Here is a 15442-nt window from a genome sequence, read left to right on the forward strand (position 1 = left end):
CCAAGCTGAAAGCCTGTTTGGCCTGTTACTGGCTGTGTATGACCACGCCATTGGCGTAACTTCATTTATGACCATGTCATTGATGTAACTGCATGTCTGCATGTGATGGGTTACCAGTTTAACAATACCTGACAAATACGACCTAAATTACTACCGTTTAACAATTTTTACAGGCAGGATTACAGCAGTTAACAGTACCCAATACAAACAGAGCGGTTAGTAAAGCTGACCAACGCAGCTCTGTGGTGAAGGTTGTTGACTCGTACCCACAAGGCTGCTGGACTACTGCAGAGGGGGTCCACACTTGTGTTCTCTGATGAAAGTAAACGTTGCATTTCTACTAGGACATTTTCTGAGATACTGAATTAGTCAGTTATCAAATTAGAAGAAGAAATAAACACTTGTGTTTATACACAGTGTATACACTGTGTGTATGAATGAGTACGATACAAGTTTCACTTTGTTAGTGGAATTACTGAAATCAATTTTTTTATGATATTCTAATTTTTATCGGCAAGAGACAGAATTAATCACTGATTTCATGCAGTGTTAATTGGCATTGTATTTATACTTATTCAGGCCTCAGACAGATGATTGAATCATGTCTTGCAGTTCCTTTGTCTGTCAGCAGATGGAGCCAATGTATCGTATAAGAACTCTCCCCTGAATAGCAGCTCTTTCAACATACTCTTAGATCATTCTCCCAGAAAATATGACGTTTCATTTCCCCCCGACATGTGTCTTCCAAGAATAGAAGAGAGAGAGAGTGAGAGAGAGAGAAAGAGAGAGAAAGAGTTTGGCTGTATACATCAGCCAATATAAGAAATCATGGCTACCCAGAGGGCAATGTTTATGTCAGCAGTGCAGCCCTCCGCCTGTAGAGACAGAGCTGGGCTGATGGCCATGTTAACAGTGCAGGACTGTGGGGCCTTTAACTCGGGCCTGGGCCCAGTTCTCATGATGCATGCTCGCTGCGTGTGCACGCTCGTCTGATGACATCACACACTTCTCACCCAGTGACATAGTATGTTAGTTTATAGCAGTGTCAGTCTGAATCAAAAACGTTTTTGAAAATCTTTTTCTTTATTTTTAGATTACCTGTAGATCAGCAAAAGAGAGGAATGTGAGAATGTGTCTGATGTTCAATCAAAGCCAATCAAAGCCAATGAGAAGATTAAGAAAAAATAAAAAAAATATTTTTATGACTCTCTCTCTCTCTCTCTCTCTCTCTCTCTCTCTCTCTCTCTCACTCTTATCCTACAGACGCACACACACACAGTACGTATACATCCAGACACATACACATACATACACAGTAGCCTACATATTCACACATACAGTACATGCAGATATAATCTTCACAATTAAATGTAACTGAACTTAATACGTACATGTTTTTGCTTATGTGTGGTGTGTGTTACAGCATGAGAGAGAGAGAGTATTCAATGTGTAGGTGTGTGTGTGCATGTGTGTGTGCGTGCATGCTTGAGTGTGTGTATGTGCGTGTTGTGTGTGTGTGTGTGTGTGTCTACACTATTTGATGCCTGAGGTGCTATTTCTCAGATGAAAGCCCTGTGATGAGGTGGATCCTTGGGCCCGTGACAGCTGTATATTAATCTACAGAACTTCAGACAAATCAAACAGATTCTCTTTCTCTGGTGTAAACACACACACACAACACACACACACGCAGCATAAACCCCAGAGCCGTCTTCATATGCCCAGGCTATGTGGCATGAAATGAAACACAGATCATCTTTAAGGGCCTGAGTGCCTTTGAAACCGCACCGTCTGCCTCGGACCCCCCCCCCCCCCCCCACACCCCCACTTCAACGAGCCCGAGCTGTATTGTGATACAGCACCATCCCCACTTCAAACCCATTTGCTCATTTGGTAATTGGGAGATTAAGCAGACACAGTTTGCATTGTGAGAGTTTTCAGCGGACTCAGAACATCAAACCTTCCACAGTTCCCATCATTCCCAGTCAGGCCTCTTCCAGTTTGGGGCAGATTACAGTTTTTCCCAAATGTTTAAACACATTTCGAGAAATCTTGGCTCAGTTTCTCAAAACTCTACACACAAACTCAAAATTATTAACTGCTTTGTTGAAACTCCACAAATCTCTAGCAAAACTGATTCCTTCCACCAAAACAACACACACAGCTATTTTATATGCTTCTCTTGGAGAGCATCAAATAAACACTGACAAGATAAACTCAAAGCACTATTATCAGAAGTATTTGTATGTTTGAGTTCATGAGGCCACTGTACAAATTCAAATGCAAACAAGTCCATGCAAAAATGTTGGCTTTCTGTTCTTCATATTTGTTTGGTGCAGTGTAGGACCCTCATATAGCATTTACAGTACTACATGTATATGCGACACAAATGTAAGCCATTTCTACTGTATGTAGTATGCAGCAAAACTGTAATGTTCACCTATGTAAGTACAATGAGAAACATGACGAGGAAAATCAGTTCCCATACAAAGAGGTAACAAATGTATTTATTGAAATGCAAAGAAACAGATCACTGTTCATCAAACCTCTGATGTCGGTCAGGCCAGAGGACCTCATCTACATCAGCTGCAATATTCTCCCTCGCCAAACAGCGGGGGAAAAAACGCCTTGCATGGCGAATCCATCCTTGGCAGTCATCTGCGTGGATGTCATCACATGCCTCCCCCATTGCCTGAAGTAGCGGCACACTGTCATGGGGTCTGCGTTCGTACACTTTCCACCTCCATGCAGAGAAGAACTCCTCTATTGGATTAAGAAATGGGGAATATGGTGGAAGGTACAGCACAACAAACTGTGGATTGTTAGTGAACCAGTCATTGACCAGAGCTGCCCGGTGGAAACTTATATTATCCCAGATAAGAACATAGGAGGGCTGCGCTGGTTCTTCCTGTGGGAGGTTGAGGAGGTTTTTGAGTTCATCGAGAAATGATAGCAAACGAGTAGTATTATAAGGCCCAAGTTGTGCGTGGTGATGTATGACCCCACGGTGACCAATGGCAGCACACATGGTAATGTTTCCACCACGCTGCCCAGGGACATTAACAATGGCACGGTTGCCAATGATGTTCCTCCCCCGTCGCCTGATCTTATGCAGGTTGAACCCTGCCTCATCAATGAATATATATTCATAGGGAACAGCACTGGCATCCAGTTCAAGCACTCTCTGGAAAAAAGGAAAATGACCATTAGACCATGAGTCCCCAACCACCGGGCCGCAAAAATTTCAGACACGTAACCGGTCCGTGGTGCAAAAAAGGTTGGGGACCGCTGCATTAGACAAAAGGTCAACCTAGTGACACTGAGGTAAACAGTGACCTGCCCAAAAAGGGTACTGAGAGGGTACTGTACTCACATGCACATATTGGTATCGTTGCTCCTTTACACGGTCAGAGTTGCGGTCAAATGGAACACGATATACTTGCTTCATACTCAGCTGGTGACGTTTTAAAACACGTTCAATTGTGGACAGGCTGACCTGGTCAATGTTTGAGAAATGAACATTATCTTCCAGGACTCTGTCCCTGATTTCCCTCAGGGTAATGGCATTGTTCTCTAAAACCAAGTTTACTATGGTGGTCTCCTGTTCAAGTGTGAATTTCCGGCATCTGCCGCCTCTTGCTGGCCGTCTTTCTATTCTGATAAAAGTATACACACACACACACACACACACACACACACACACATTATAGATATGCATTTCACTATATTGCTACATACTGTAATTGTAAAGATAAACATTGAACTACTGTGCACATTTCTGTGAACACTACAGTAAAACCATAAAGTGGTTACTTACCTATTCTCTTCTCTAAAAGCCCGAATAACTGAAGCTACTGTAAAGCGGCTCAAATTTGGCTGGACTCGACGCCCAGCTTCAGTCATGGTTAGGCCATGATTCAATACATGGTCCACTAAGGTTGCCCGTATTTCGTTTGAAAGATTGCCTCGTCTTTGCCTTCCTCTTCCTCTTCCTCTTCCTCTTCGGCCTGCTAGGCCTCCTCTTACTCTAACTCTTCCTCTGTGTTCCTGTTGCTCCATCATCTCACCTAACACCTGTATCAGTCACTTGAGGCCTCTTTTATACTCTGACAAATGATTGAAACATTCTGCTAATTAAGTTTGCACAGGTGCAACTTGTGTGAGACTATTTGGTAATTCAGGGTTTTGTATTTGAAAGTCAGTGATTCTTAGGTGACCAAGGTGTACTAAATGATGCTATTTGTGTTTAGTGACTTGCAAAGCTGTGATTTAGATTGATATTTGAGTGAAAACATATAGAATTGTGCTTAGAGTTTAGCAGTTTGGGGTCACAATGTTGACACATGAGCTTCATGTTTTTGGACTTGTGTGCATAGTTCCACATTTTGTGTTTAAACAATTGGGAAAAACTGTAACTGCTGAAACGTGGTGCATTATTAATGCTGAGGATCAATAAATATGTATTTCTTTGGGATTACACAGTATTTGTGGGTCAATGGAAATGTATTGGATATAAAATGGAGTAGAAGTGTTGCCGGTTGCCTCCCAGAACCGAGTGTGTAGAATGTGATGTAGTGTTTTGTTGGTATTTGTGCTAATGTTGTGTTTATGCCAATAAGGTCATGTTAACGTGAAGTGACTTAGAGGGGAGGTAGAGTGAGAGAGTGAGAGAGTGAGGGAGTTAGAGAGTGAGGCATGATAGTGAGGAGAGAGTTAGGAGTGAGAGGGTGGGACATGAGAGAGTGTGGAGAGAGAGTGAGGAGTGAGAGGGTGAGGAGTGAGATAGTGAGGAGTGAGAGATTGAGGCATGAGAGAGTGTGGGATTGGACACTGAGAGTGTAGTATAAAACAGTATGAGATTAGACTCTGACAGTGGGCCCAGTCTGCCAGTTCTCCCAGTTAGATCACATGCAGTGGGCCTCTGGACGGCAGCCCCAGCCCAGAAAGACCTGCTCCATTGTCCATTGTCCATCTTGGTTTCCCTTTTAGGATCATGTTTAAACTTTCTCTGCCCCACTTAGAAAACATGAATGAGATTTCTGTAAGATGATTGTCTTATCTGAAAAGGGTCCACGCATCTTTCATCTCTCTCTCTCTCTCTCATTTTGTCATTTCAAACTTAGACACACAGGCGGCAGCTGGCAAAACAGTGACTGTTTCCCTCTCCTAAGCTGTGTGTGTGTGTGTGTGTGTGTGTGTGTGTGTGTGTGTGTGTGTGTGTGTGTGTATGTGTGTGTATGTGTGTGTGTGTGTATGTGTGTGTGTGTATGTGTGTGTGTGTGTGTGTGTGTGTGTGTGTGTGTGTGTGTCCATTTCTGCCTTCCTGCCCCATCCTGGTGTGTGCCAGAACAAACACACAAATCAGGAGCTTCCCTCTCATTAAAAGTTAATTAGTTTGACGCAGGTTTCCTGCAGCAGAATGAACTCTTACAACTCATTAGAGCTTAAGTACAATATCACACCAAGCACAGTGTGGAAATGGAGAGGAACGAACGTGCATGTACACACACACACACACACACACACACACACACACACACACACACACACACACACACACACACACTCCCACCCTCAACCCCACCATTTAGCATGGGACATGATTAGTCACACAGACACACACACTCACACTCACATAAACACACTCACACACAGAGACAGACAAGAAAGAAGGTTTTAATTCCTGTTTACTATAGACATATACAGTATGTGGTGTGAGTGTAGTGGGTGTAGATGTGTACAGTATGTGGTGTGAGTGTAGTGGGTGTAGACGTGTACAGTATGTGGTGTGAGTGTAGTGGGTGTAGATGTATACAGTATGCGGTGTGAATGTAGTGGGTGTAGACGTATACAGTATGCGGTGTGAGTGTAGTGGGTGTAGATGTGTACAGTATGTGGTGTGAGTGTAGTGGGTGTAGACGTATACAGTATGCGGTGTGAGTGTAGTGGGTGTAGACGTATACAGTATGCGGTGTGAGTGTAGTGGGTGTAGACGTATACAGTATGCGGTGTGAGTGTAGTGGGTGTAGACGTGTACAGTATGTGGTGTGATTGTAGTGGGTGTAGACATGTACAGTATGTGGTGTGAGTGTAGTGGGTGTAGACGTGTACAATATGTGGTGTGTGTGTAGTGGGTGTAGATGTGTACAGTATGTGGTGTGATTGTAGTGGGTGTAGACGTGTACAGTATGTGGTATGAGTGTAGTGGGTGTAGGCATGTACAGTATGTGGTGTGAGTGTAGTGGGTGTAGACGTGTACAGTATGTTATGCATGTGTAGTGGGTGTAGGCGTGTACAGTATGTGGTGCGAGTGTAGTGGGTGTAGACGTGTACAGTATGCAGTGCGAGTGTAGTGGGTGTAGACGTGTACAGTATGTGGTGTGAGTGTAGTGGGTGTAGACGTGTACAGTTTGTGGTGTGATTGTAGTGGGTGTAGACGTGTACAGTATGTGGTGTGAGTGTAGTGGGTGTAGACGTGTACAATATGTGGTGTGTGTATAGTGGGTGTAGATGTGTACAGTATGTGGTGTGATTGTAGTGGGTGTAGACGTGTACAGTATGTGGTATGAGTGTAGTGGGTGTAGGCATGTACAGTATGTGGTGTGAGTGTAGTGGGTGTAGACGTGTACAGTATGTTATGCATGTGTAGTGGGTGTAGGCGTGTACAGTATGTGGTGCGAGTGTAGTGGGTGTAGACGTGTACAGTATGCAGTGCGAGTGTAGTGGGTGTAGACGTGTACAGTATGTGGTGTGAGTGTAGTGGGTGTAGACGTGTACAGTTTGTGGTGTGAGTGTAGTGGGTGTAGACGTGTACAGTATGTGGTGCGAGTGTAGTGGGTGTAGACGTGTACAGTATGCAGTGCGAGTGTAGTGGGTGTAGACGTGTACAGTATGTGGTGTGAGTGTAGTGGGTGTAGACGTGTACAGTTTGTGGTGTGAGTGTAGTGGGTGTAGACGTGTACAGTATGTGATGTGAGTGTAGTGGGTGTAGACGTGTACAGTATGTGGTGTGAGTGTAGTGGGTGTAGACGTGTACAGTTTTTGGTGTGGGAACAGGAACAGAGAGAGGAGGGAGTGTGAGCGGGAGAGTGAGAGGAAGAGTGAGAGAGTGAGAGGTAGATAGAGGGAGAGAGGAAGAGTGAGATTGAGAGTTAGAGTGTGAGAGAGAGGGAGAGTGAGTGTATAGGAGTGAAACGAAGAGTGAGCATGAGAGGGAGAGTGTGAGAGTGAGAGGAGTGAGACTGTGAGAGTGATGGTGAGAATGAGAGTGTGATCATGAGAGTGAGAGGAGTGAGAGTGCCATGGTGGTGTTCAGTAAAGGGTAAAAACAGTCACTGCTGAAATTAGAGCCACCATCACAGATCATGTGGACATGAGAACAATCTCACACCAGCTCTACACCCCACACAGGACACACACATAACTCATGTTGCCCAAAATGCATACGTCGGAGAAAAAATTACAATGTAGCAATTACAATAAAAATATTTGTAAACTGATTTATAAGAAAACAACAAAAGTTATAATGTGTGTTGTTTGCTGGGAGAAAATAAAATATCACAGGTAATACTGTAATGCTGTCAACTGTTAGTTTTTTGACAGTGGTTGTGCTGTGATTGACTATATGTTCCTCTTGAATGAGAGAATGAGCGCTAGAAAGATGAACTGGATCCAGAACCAGCTTTGCTGGTTTGCTGGTTTTGCTCTGTGTTTAAACAGAGTTAACACAGTGTGTGTAGAGAGCTCTGTGTTTTAACAGAGTTAACACAGTGTGTGTAGAGAGCTCTGTGTTTTAACAGAGTTAACACAGTGTGTGTAGAGAGCTCTGTGTTTTAACAGAGTTAACACAGTGTGTGTAGAGAGCTCTGTGTTTTAACAGAGTTAACACAGTGTGTGTAGAGAGCTCGGTGTTTTAACAGAGTTAACACAGTGTGTGTAGAGAGCTCGGTGTTTTAACAGAGTTAACACAGTGTGTGTAGAGAGCTCGGTGTTTTAACAGAGTTAACACAGTGTGTGTAGAGAGCTCGGTGTTTTAACAGAGTTAACACAGTGTGTGTAGAGAGCTCTGTGTTTTAACAGAGTTAACACAGTGTGTGTAGAGAGCTCTGTGTTTTAACAGTTAACACAGTCTGTGTAGAGAGCTCTGTGTTTTAACAGAGTTAACACAGTCTGTGTAGAGAGCTCTGTTTGTATTGTGAGATGCAGAGTTGGAATTTAATTGAGATTTTTGTATGAGGTAGATGTGTTGCTGTGTTTAGAGTTTTGAAAAAGTCTTGAGTCTTGGTAAACGCTTGTTAGCAGTCGAACAAAACGGTTAGAGAGTGGTGGTTGCTCAAGTGTAAGGGGAGGTGACACTGAATACCCATAATGAACAGCAGTGTAAGAGTAGGTGACACTGAATACCCATAATGCACAGCAGTGTAAGAAGAGGCCACACTGAATACCCATAATGCACAGCAGTGTAAGAGGAGGCCACACTGAATAGTCCACAGCAGCTGTTTTTTTCTCATTTCTTTTCTGCTTTTTATATTAACTATAAACCGTGTTGTAAACTGTGAACATCACATATGATGTTACAAGCCTGTGTTTTCCTGTCATAACTATATGTATTCTGCCTTTCTATTAACTTGGCATTGAGGTGGTGAGGTGTTCATTAGCAGGTGGAGAGGGAGATTGATGCGTGCGAGGCGGAGATGGAGACATCAGGAGGAAACACCAAGGCAGTGGGCACGGACACACAATGGCAGGAAATGGCCCAGGAGAAGGAGCTGGGGGTGAAGAGAAGAAGGAGAGAGAGAAGGAGAGAGAAGTTATGGAAGATGGAGAGGGAGAGGGAGAGAGAGAAGGAGAGAGAGATGGAGATGGAGAGAAGGACATGGAGGCAGTTTACCTCTTGCAACCAGCAAATGGAAGATCTCCAGGGAGATTTGGGTCTTCAGAAAGTGTGTGTGTGTGTGTGTGTGTGTGTGTGTGTGTGTAGGGGTGGGGGGATCTTGTCACACAATGTCTTTTGGAATCAGTTTGAAAGGTGAGGTGGTTGTGATGGCTTCTGTGTTTGACCTTTTCCTGCAGGTGCAGATCTGAGAGGCTGATCAATCTGAACCTGTCTCCTCTTATCACTCACACACACACACACACATATATATATATATTTACACACACACTCAAGCTAAATGTCAGGGGACCCAGACACCCTCACACTTTAATACTACATGTGTGAGAGCGTCAGCCAAACTCCTGATGACCTCTCTGCTATCAAAGTTTTATGTTCCAGTCTGATCTGGAATCAGCCGCCGCTGACCTCCGCGCTGAAACTTCTGTTTCCGTTCCAGTCTCTCACTCTGATCTGGAATCAGTTGCTCAGCAGCATCTTCAGCGCCCGACGACCCCTAAATCCCCTCGTCCTCCATATTAAACCAACACAACAAATGCAGCCCGGTGCCAGGAAAGCGCCTCATCAAAGCGCCGGTGCCGACGTGAACGCGTAAACACGCGCTCCGACATGAGAGGAGCTGGCCGCGCCTCCGCCAGACACGCCCCCACCCGCTCACCTGCCTGCCCGCATCACACAGGTGGGGCACCTGCTTTGGCACCAGCGCAGGTTGGCATCCAAAACTGGGAACATCAAACCTGCGTGAGAGCCGCTTACCCATAAGCCCATGCAGCAGAAAGGAGTGTGGTTGAAACGAAAGGTTTGCGCTCAGCCAAGAGCTGATCTGGATTCTACTGAAGGCATTAATGTCCAAGGTTATGTCACTGTAAATACAGCATTTACGGAGTCACATGTGTATCAGTCGCACGGCCCCCTGGGAATCAAAGCTATGGCCGTGGAGGGTGTATATTGGGTTTTGTGTGATGAAAAAGTTTGAGTGGGGGAATGTCTGTGTTTGGGTGTGTGTTGTAGGGTGTGTTGGAGTGTGTGTGGTGGAATGTTTATTGGAATGTGTGTGGTGAAGTGTATGTGGAGTGTGTGTGGTGAAGTGTATGTGGAGTGTGTGTGTGGAGTGTGTAGTGGCGGTGTGTGTGGTGCTGTGTAGCGGAGTGTGTGTGTGGAGTGTGTGAGTGGAGTGTGTAGTGGCAGTATGTGTGGTGCTGTGTGGCGGAGCGTGTGTGTGTGGAGTGTGTGAGTGGAGTGTGTGTGGCGAGCTCAAGGGAACAGAAGAGGTGATCTCAGTGGGACAGCGTGAGGGTGGAGGTGGTCTGGGTGGAGTTCTCACCTCACCTGTGTGGATGGGTGGATGTCCCCCTCTGTAAATACCCACCTCACTCCGTCCAGCCAGAACGTCCTCTTTATAATAGCTTCACATCACGCTCCTGCGCACGCAGCCTGCGGTTAGAGGCACCGAAACATGAACCGCACCGCTGTTTGGGATACGAATGTTGACCCAGCATGGAAACGGGTCGCATTATTGCATCCTAATGGGACGATTTATTTTCCCTGCTCCAGTTTACCGTTATAAATACGTTACAGTGCAAAGCCCTTCAGCTAATGTGAGTTAATGACTCACACCCTTATGTAAACAGACCCGCAAGGACGTCCCTGTTTGGCAGTGTATGAATTATGTAAACACGCGGCGAGGTCGTCTTCTCTCCGCAGCGCAGGAAAACAGGGAAGGGAGGGCTACGTGGCACACAGTGCATGCTGGGAAATTGCAGTCCACCACTTGTCCACACACTACGGGTATATGTCCTTCAGGAGAGCTCTAGAGGCAGCGAGCAGCGAGCGCCCCCTATGGGCAAAGAGGGTTCCTGCAACGACTGGGGGATTGGACGTCCCAGAGATGGAAGGAGAGAGGGAGAGAGAAAGATGGAGGGAGAGGGAGAGTGAGAGGGAGAGAGGGAGGCAGGGAGGGAGGAGAGGGAGAGAGGAGAGAGAGGGAGAGGAGGAGAAAGAGAGAGGAGAGGGGGAATGGAGAGAGAGAGAGAGAGAGAGAGAGAGAAAGAGAGAGAGGAAGACAGCGCAATATTCATGTATTTGGGCATTTCATCCTTATTGCATTATGTAAAAAAAAAGAGAAAAGAATAAAAAATAATCAAAAATGCATCAGGAATAATGCGCTTTTCAGACTCTATCCATCATTGTTTCGCCACCCTGTGTCCTTTTACCAGAAGTGAGGGGGGGTGGGGGGGAGGAGACCAGCCACTCCTCATCTCTGCCGTCTGGCAGGAGGGCTGGGGAGCAGCTCGGAGAGGGCGAACCGGGTCGCCCCGCCTAAGGGGCAGCTCCCACCACGCTGCAGCCCAAGGTGCCCTGCGCACACGCTGCGGAAAGCTAACGGCTCCATATCCGTTTTAGCTCCGCCCCTTCACCTCATTCCAGAGGAAGTTCAGAGGCGGAGACTCGCAGCTCGGAGCCGAGCCGAGAGGCTGCACTAGCTAGGAAAGGGTTAACGAGCATTGCAGGCTTCCAAACTGCCGGCAGAGAAACTGATACAGATACATCAAGCATCCAAAATGATGCCAAAAATTCTTAGGTGAACATCCCTGATGCAGAAGCTTGCCACTCGAGTACAGGGCAGGCCAGAAGACATTAGCAGGCCTGACGTGGAGAAAGACGTGCGGGCGGGGTGTGAGTGAGATGGCCACGGGACGTGAGACTCGTGTGGCCTTCAGTGTCCCAGCAACACAGGCCCTGGTCAGGCCACGGGGGTCCCAGATTCAGACTTCCAACACGCTGTGTGCTTTAGGGCATTTCTACATTTCAGGACATTTGGGAACAGTACACTGTGAGGTTAAACAATAGCATTAGTCATATTTGTTTAAAATACTGCTCAGATGTCATAATTCATCAGATTCATTATCTGGTGGTGTTTTCTTTTTATTTGCATGGTTGAATAAGAATTAGTTCATTAGGCCTTCAATCAAACCTAGCAAAGAGCTTGGTTCAGTGGCCACTAGATGGCAGCACATAGCTATCCTTTGGTTCGGGACATGCAGGGACACGCACTCAAAAAGTGACGCTGGAATCTTGTTGGGACAGATGTGTGTGAGTGTGCACGCGTCACACACACACACACGCGCACACACACGCGCGCACACACACACACACGCGCGCGCGCGCACACACACACACACACACACACACACACACACACACACACACACACATACACACACACACACACTGTCTTCCTAAATTTCTTAAACATAAATTATATATCAAAAATTACATTACAAATCACAATTTATAGCACAAAGGGAATCAGATTTAATTCCAGCAAGAGGAGAACATTTTCCCTGACATTTCTCGTAGCAGGACCCCTAACCTTTGTACGATCCTTACAATTACAATCCTTTTAAGTCAAATTGAAGCCTGTCCTCCATGTCCCAGTGACCCCTTGAGCCACACACACACACACAGACACACACACAGAGACACACACAGACACACACACACACACACACACACTAATACAAACAACCTGCTCAAACACACTCAAAACACTCTTAGGGACTCTGTTTCAGTCACCTCGTGTCATTCACCGTGGATGATTGCCAAGCGGATCCCAGACTGCGTTTCCACAGGGATGCTGGAACTCAAACGCATCACTTCCTCTTCCTCCTTTCTTTCTTTCTTTCCTTCTTTCCTTGCACAAGACGACACAGACAAAAGAACGCACAAAGGCAAAAACCCAACAGCCCCCTAGCTTCCCCGGCATCCCCACACACACCCCGTAACCTTCTCCACACACACACACACACACACACACACACACACACACACACACACACACACACACAAGCACTCTGCCTAGGGCCTCATCCACCTCTCCACCATATGCACCTCACAACAAAGCTGCAGCAACCACAGGCCCGTGCTGCCGCGCGAGAGCCCCGTCAGTTCCCGGGCAGGCGGCAGGAACGCCTCGTCTCCATAATCAGCAACTCCTCTCCCGTGAGGAGACACAAACCTCTGGTTTCGGTGTAATTACAGACAGGCGATAATCAGGTCAGCCCGGCGGGGCCAAGGGAGCCCGCGGAGGTGTTAATAAACATTCCTCATGCTTGTTTTGTTGTTTTTCCTGAGGAAAGAAAGAGAGACAATGTGAGTAAGAGGTAAAGAGGTAGAGAGGTAGAGAGAGAGAGAGAGCCCGGTTGGATCTGTAGACAGTGTTGCACCCTGGGGCATGAGACACCCCCTGAAAGGTTACTTTCTGTCTAAATGTGAAAGAAAGAAACAAGCAACTAAAGGAGACGGAAGGAGAGAGATATGTACACAAGAGCGTTTTCCCTCAGAGATCATAGGGGAAAGCAAAATATAAAGATCTATAAATGCGAATGCTAACATGCTTCGGTATTAGCATAAGGGTTTCCAGTCACAAGGCTAAGATTTAACATTTGGCATTTTGAAAATAAAATATCTAACAGCATAATATACTTGTTTTGAAACAGAAAAGCGACTCAAAGACGGCTGTAACCCAAGGTGTAGCCGTGGAGCTAAAATCCTCTCAGCAAGCAGAGCTGTAAATAAAGCTCAAACAGGAAAGTATCTACAAATCAGTGGCTTTCCTCACTTTTGGTTTCTACTTTTCAAAGCTCTTACCAGAGACTGCACACTACCGTTTGTAATTCATTAATGTCTTCGCTAACTTTGTAAAGTTTGAATGGTGTATATAGATCTTCGAGTATCGAAGTTTAATGGGAAGCTTCTAAAATGTTCAGAAATTTTATCTTTGAAAAGTTCCACAGCGTAGTACAATCGCAGAAATTTCAGCTGCCTCGACTAAAGCCGTTACTATGGATACCTCATAATTTCCAGTGATGTTTCAGCTATGTTTATGTTTCAGCGTGCAGCGGTTTGTGTGTTTCTAATTACTGGACTTTACCCACAACCCCCTGAGCCCCGTTACGTCGTTATGTCCCCAAAGCCCAACCACGGAGCCTCTTCTCTCCTGCGATCCTTATTCAGAGTCTTCTCTTTCTCTTCTTTGGTGGTGATTGTCTCACATGTGCCAGGCTGTGTGATGGCTACAGTAATGAACAGCTCGTGACGGACATGGCCAAACAGAAGGTTTACTTTGTCTTAAATGTTTCTCACACTAACTAAATTTTCCTCCCTTGTAACCATTCCCACAAATTCACATCGCCGCGTTGAGGAGTCTTTAAAGCTGCCATATCCCCAAACTTCTCTCAGGTCCTTATGAGATTATGTTAACATAACACAACGTTGCTCGAGTTCAGGGTGTCTGTAGCGTCATTACTCATGTTAGATATTCTCTCGTTGTGGAGTTTGTCTTTTTGCGTGGTGTAGGGTACGTGTCTCTGCCACATGAAACCCTGGCATCTGGTTCCAGACATTTGACCCTCTAACACCCTCTGACCTTTACGCATCCCACACGTCAGCCAAGTGCAGGACGTCTCCAGCGCAGCGCTTTAAACGCGGCCGGATCGGCTGGAGAGGAAAGGTGCGGGCCCAACACTCACAGGACAAACCATAAAACATGTTCTTGAACAGCTTCTCCAGAACTGGACTGAAGTTACGTTTGATTGTATGTGTCTGACTCAACTGCAGGCTCTGTCTGTTTCAGGAGCACCATCTCAAAAGGAGGTTCTGCCCCTCCACACACGGGTCTCCCCGAAGGAACCGCTTCCTTAATCAGGGCCTGTGAAGGGTAGAGACCATTCTCCTAGTGGAGTCACTTCAGGCTCCACAGAGTCACTTATTCTCTCTGTATTTTGGCGCTGCAATTCTTAATCTTGTCATGCCTCTTCCTGTTCTCAGCAAAACGTCTGAAGGACCAGAACGACCACGCTGCCAGAGTTTGGGAAGGAAAGAGAGAGCGAGAAGGAGAGAGAGAAGGAATAAACACACACCCATTTAAGCGTCTCAAGTTCTAACTAGTGTTGCTGCAATTCTAACATCACTCTAAACATTTATGGAACGTGTATGTAATCGGAGCCTCTTTTGAATTCGAGGGCCCCCCCCCCCCACCTCGCCCACTTCAAACCAAACCACTTGTTGGCTGGTAACAGACTGCTGTCAGCTGTATGTCTGAGGGTCTTGCCTCTCACAATGAGGTTTATACCTCTTTTCCTCTTTTTCATTTCCTTTTTGGAAAATCTGGTCTTTGTGACAGAAAGACGAGTTTGTGTGCATATGTATGTGTTTCAAGACACAGAGGAAGGAGAGAGAGAGGGATACAGAGAGAGGGAGAGAGGTGTGGATGGAGAAACGGTGGTGGAGCAGTGGGAGCAGGTGGTGGAGGAGGTTGTAGAATTCCTACTCTGGCTGTAGCCTGGAGTGAACCAACGTGGAGACCACGTGACTCGTGATACGTCAGAAACGAACAGAAGAAGACAACTGCAAACAGAACTCAGAGAGTTGGGCAGTGATACGAAATCATCTTGTTCTGGGCTTTAAATCGTTCAGAGTGGTGATGGGCCACATTTGCTTGTGTGTGTGTGTGTGTGTGTGTGTGTGTGTGTGTGTGTGTCTGTCTGT

At 46.0% G+C, this 15442-nt stretch overlaps 1 long non-coding RNA gene across 1 annotated transcript; it reads left to right on the forward strand.

Annotated features, from left to right (window-relative positions):
- The first annotated feature begins 14296 nt into the window (after positions 1–14296).
- On the forward strand, positions 14297–14798 carry LOC143483176 (uncharacterized). The gene is made up of 3 exons (XR_013122425.1): positions 14297–14405; positions 14529–14612; positions 14723–14798. It is a non-coding gene; the product is annotated as an uncharacterized LOC143483176 (long non-coding RNA).
- The last annotated feature ends 644 nt before the right edge of the window (positions 14799–15442 follow it).

Source organism: Brachyhypopomus gauderio, chromosome 19 (genome assembly GCF_052324685.1).
Source record: "Brachyhypopomus gauderio isolate BG-103 chromosome 19, BGAUD_0.2, whole genome shotgun sequence".
In the NCBI taxonomy this organism is placed as follows: Eukaryota; Metazoa; Chordata; class Actinopteri; order Gymnotiformes; family Hypopomidae; genus Brachyhypopomus; species Brachyhypopomus gauderio.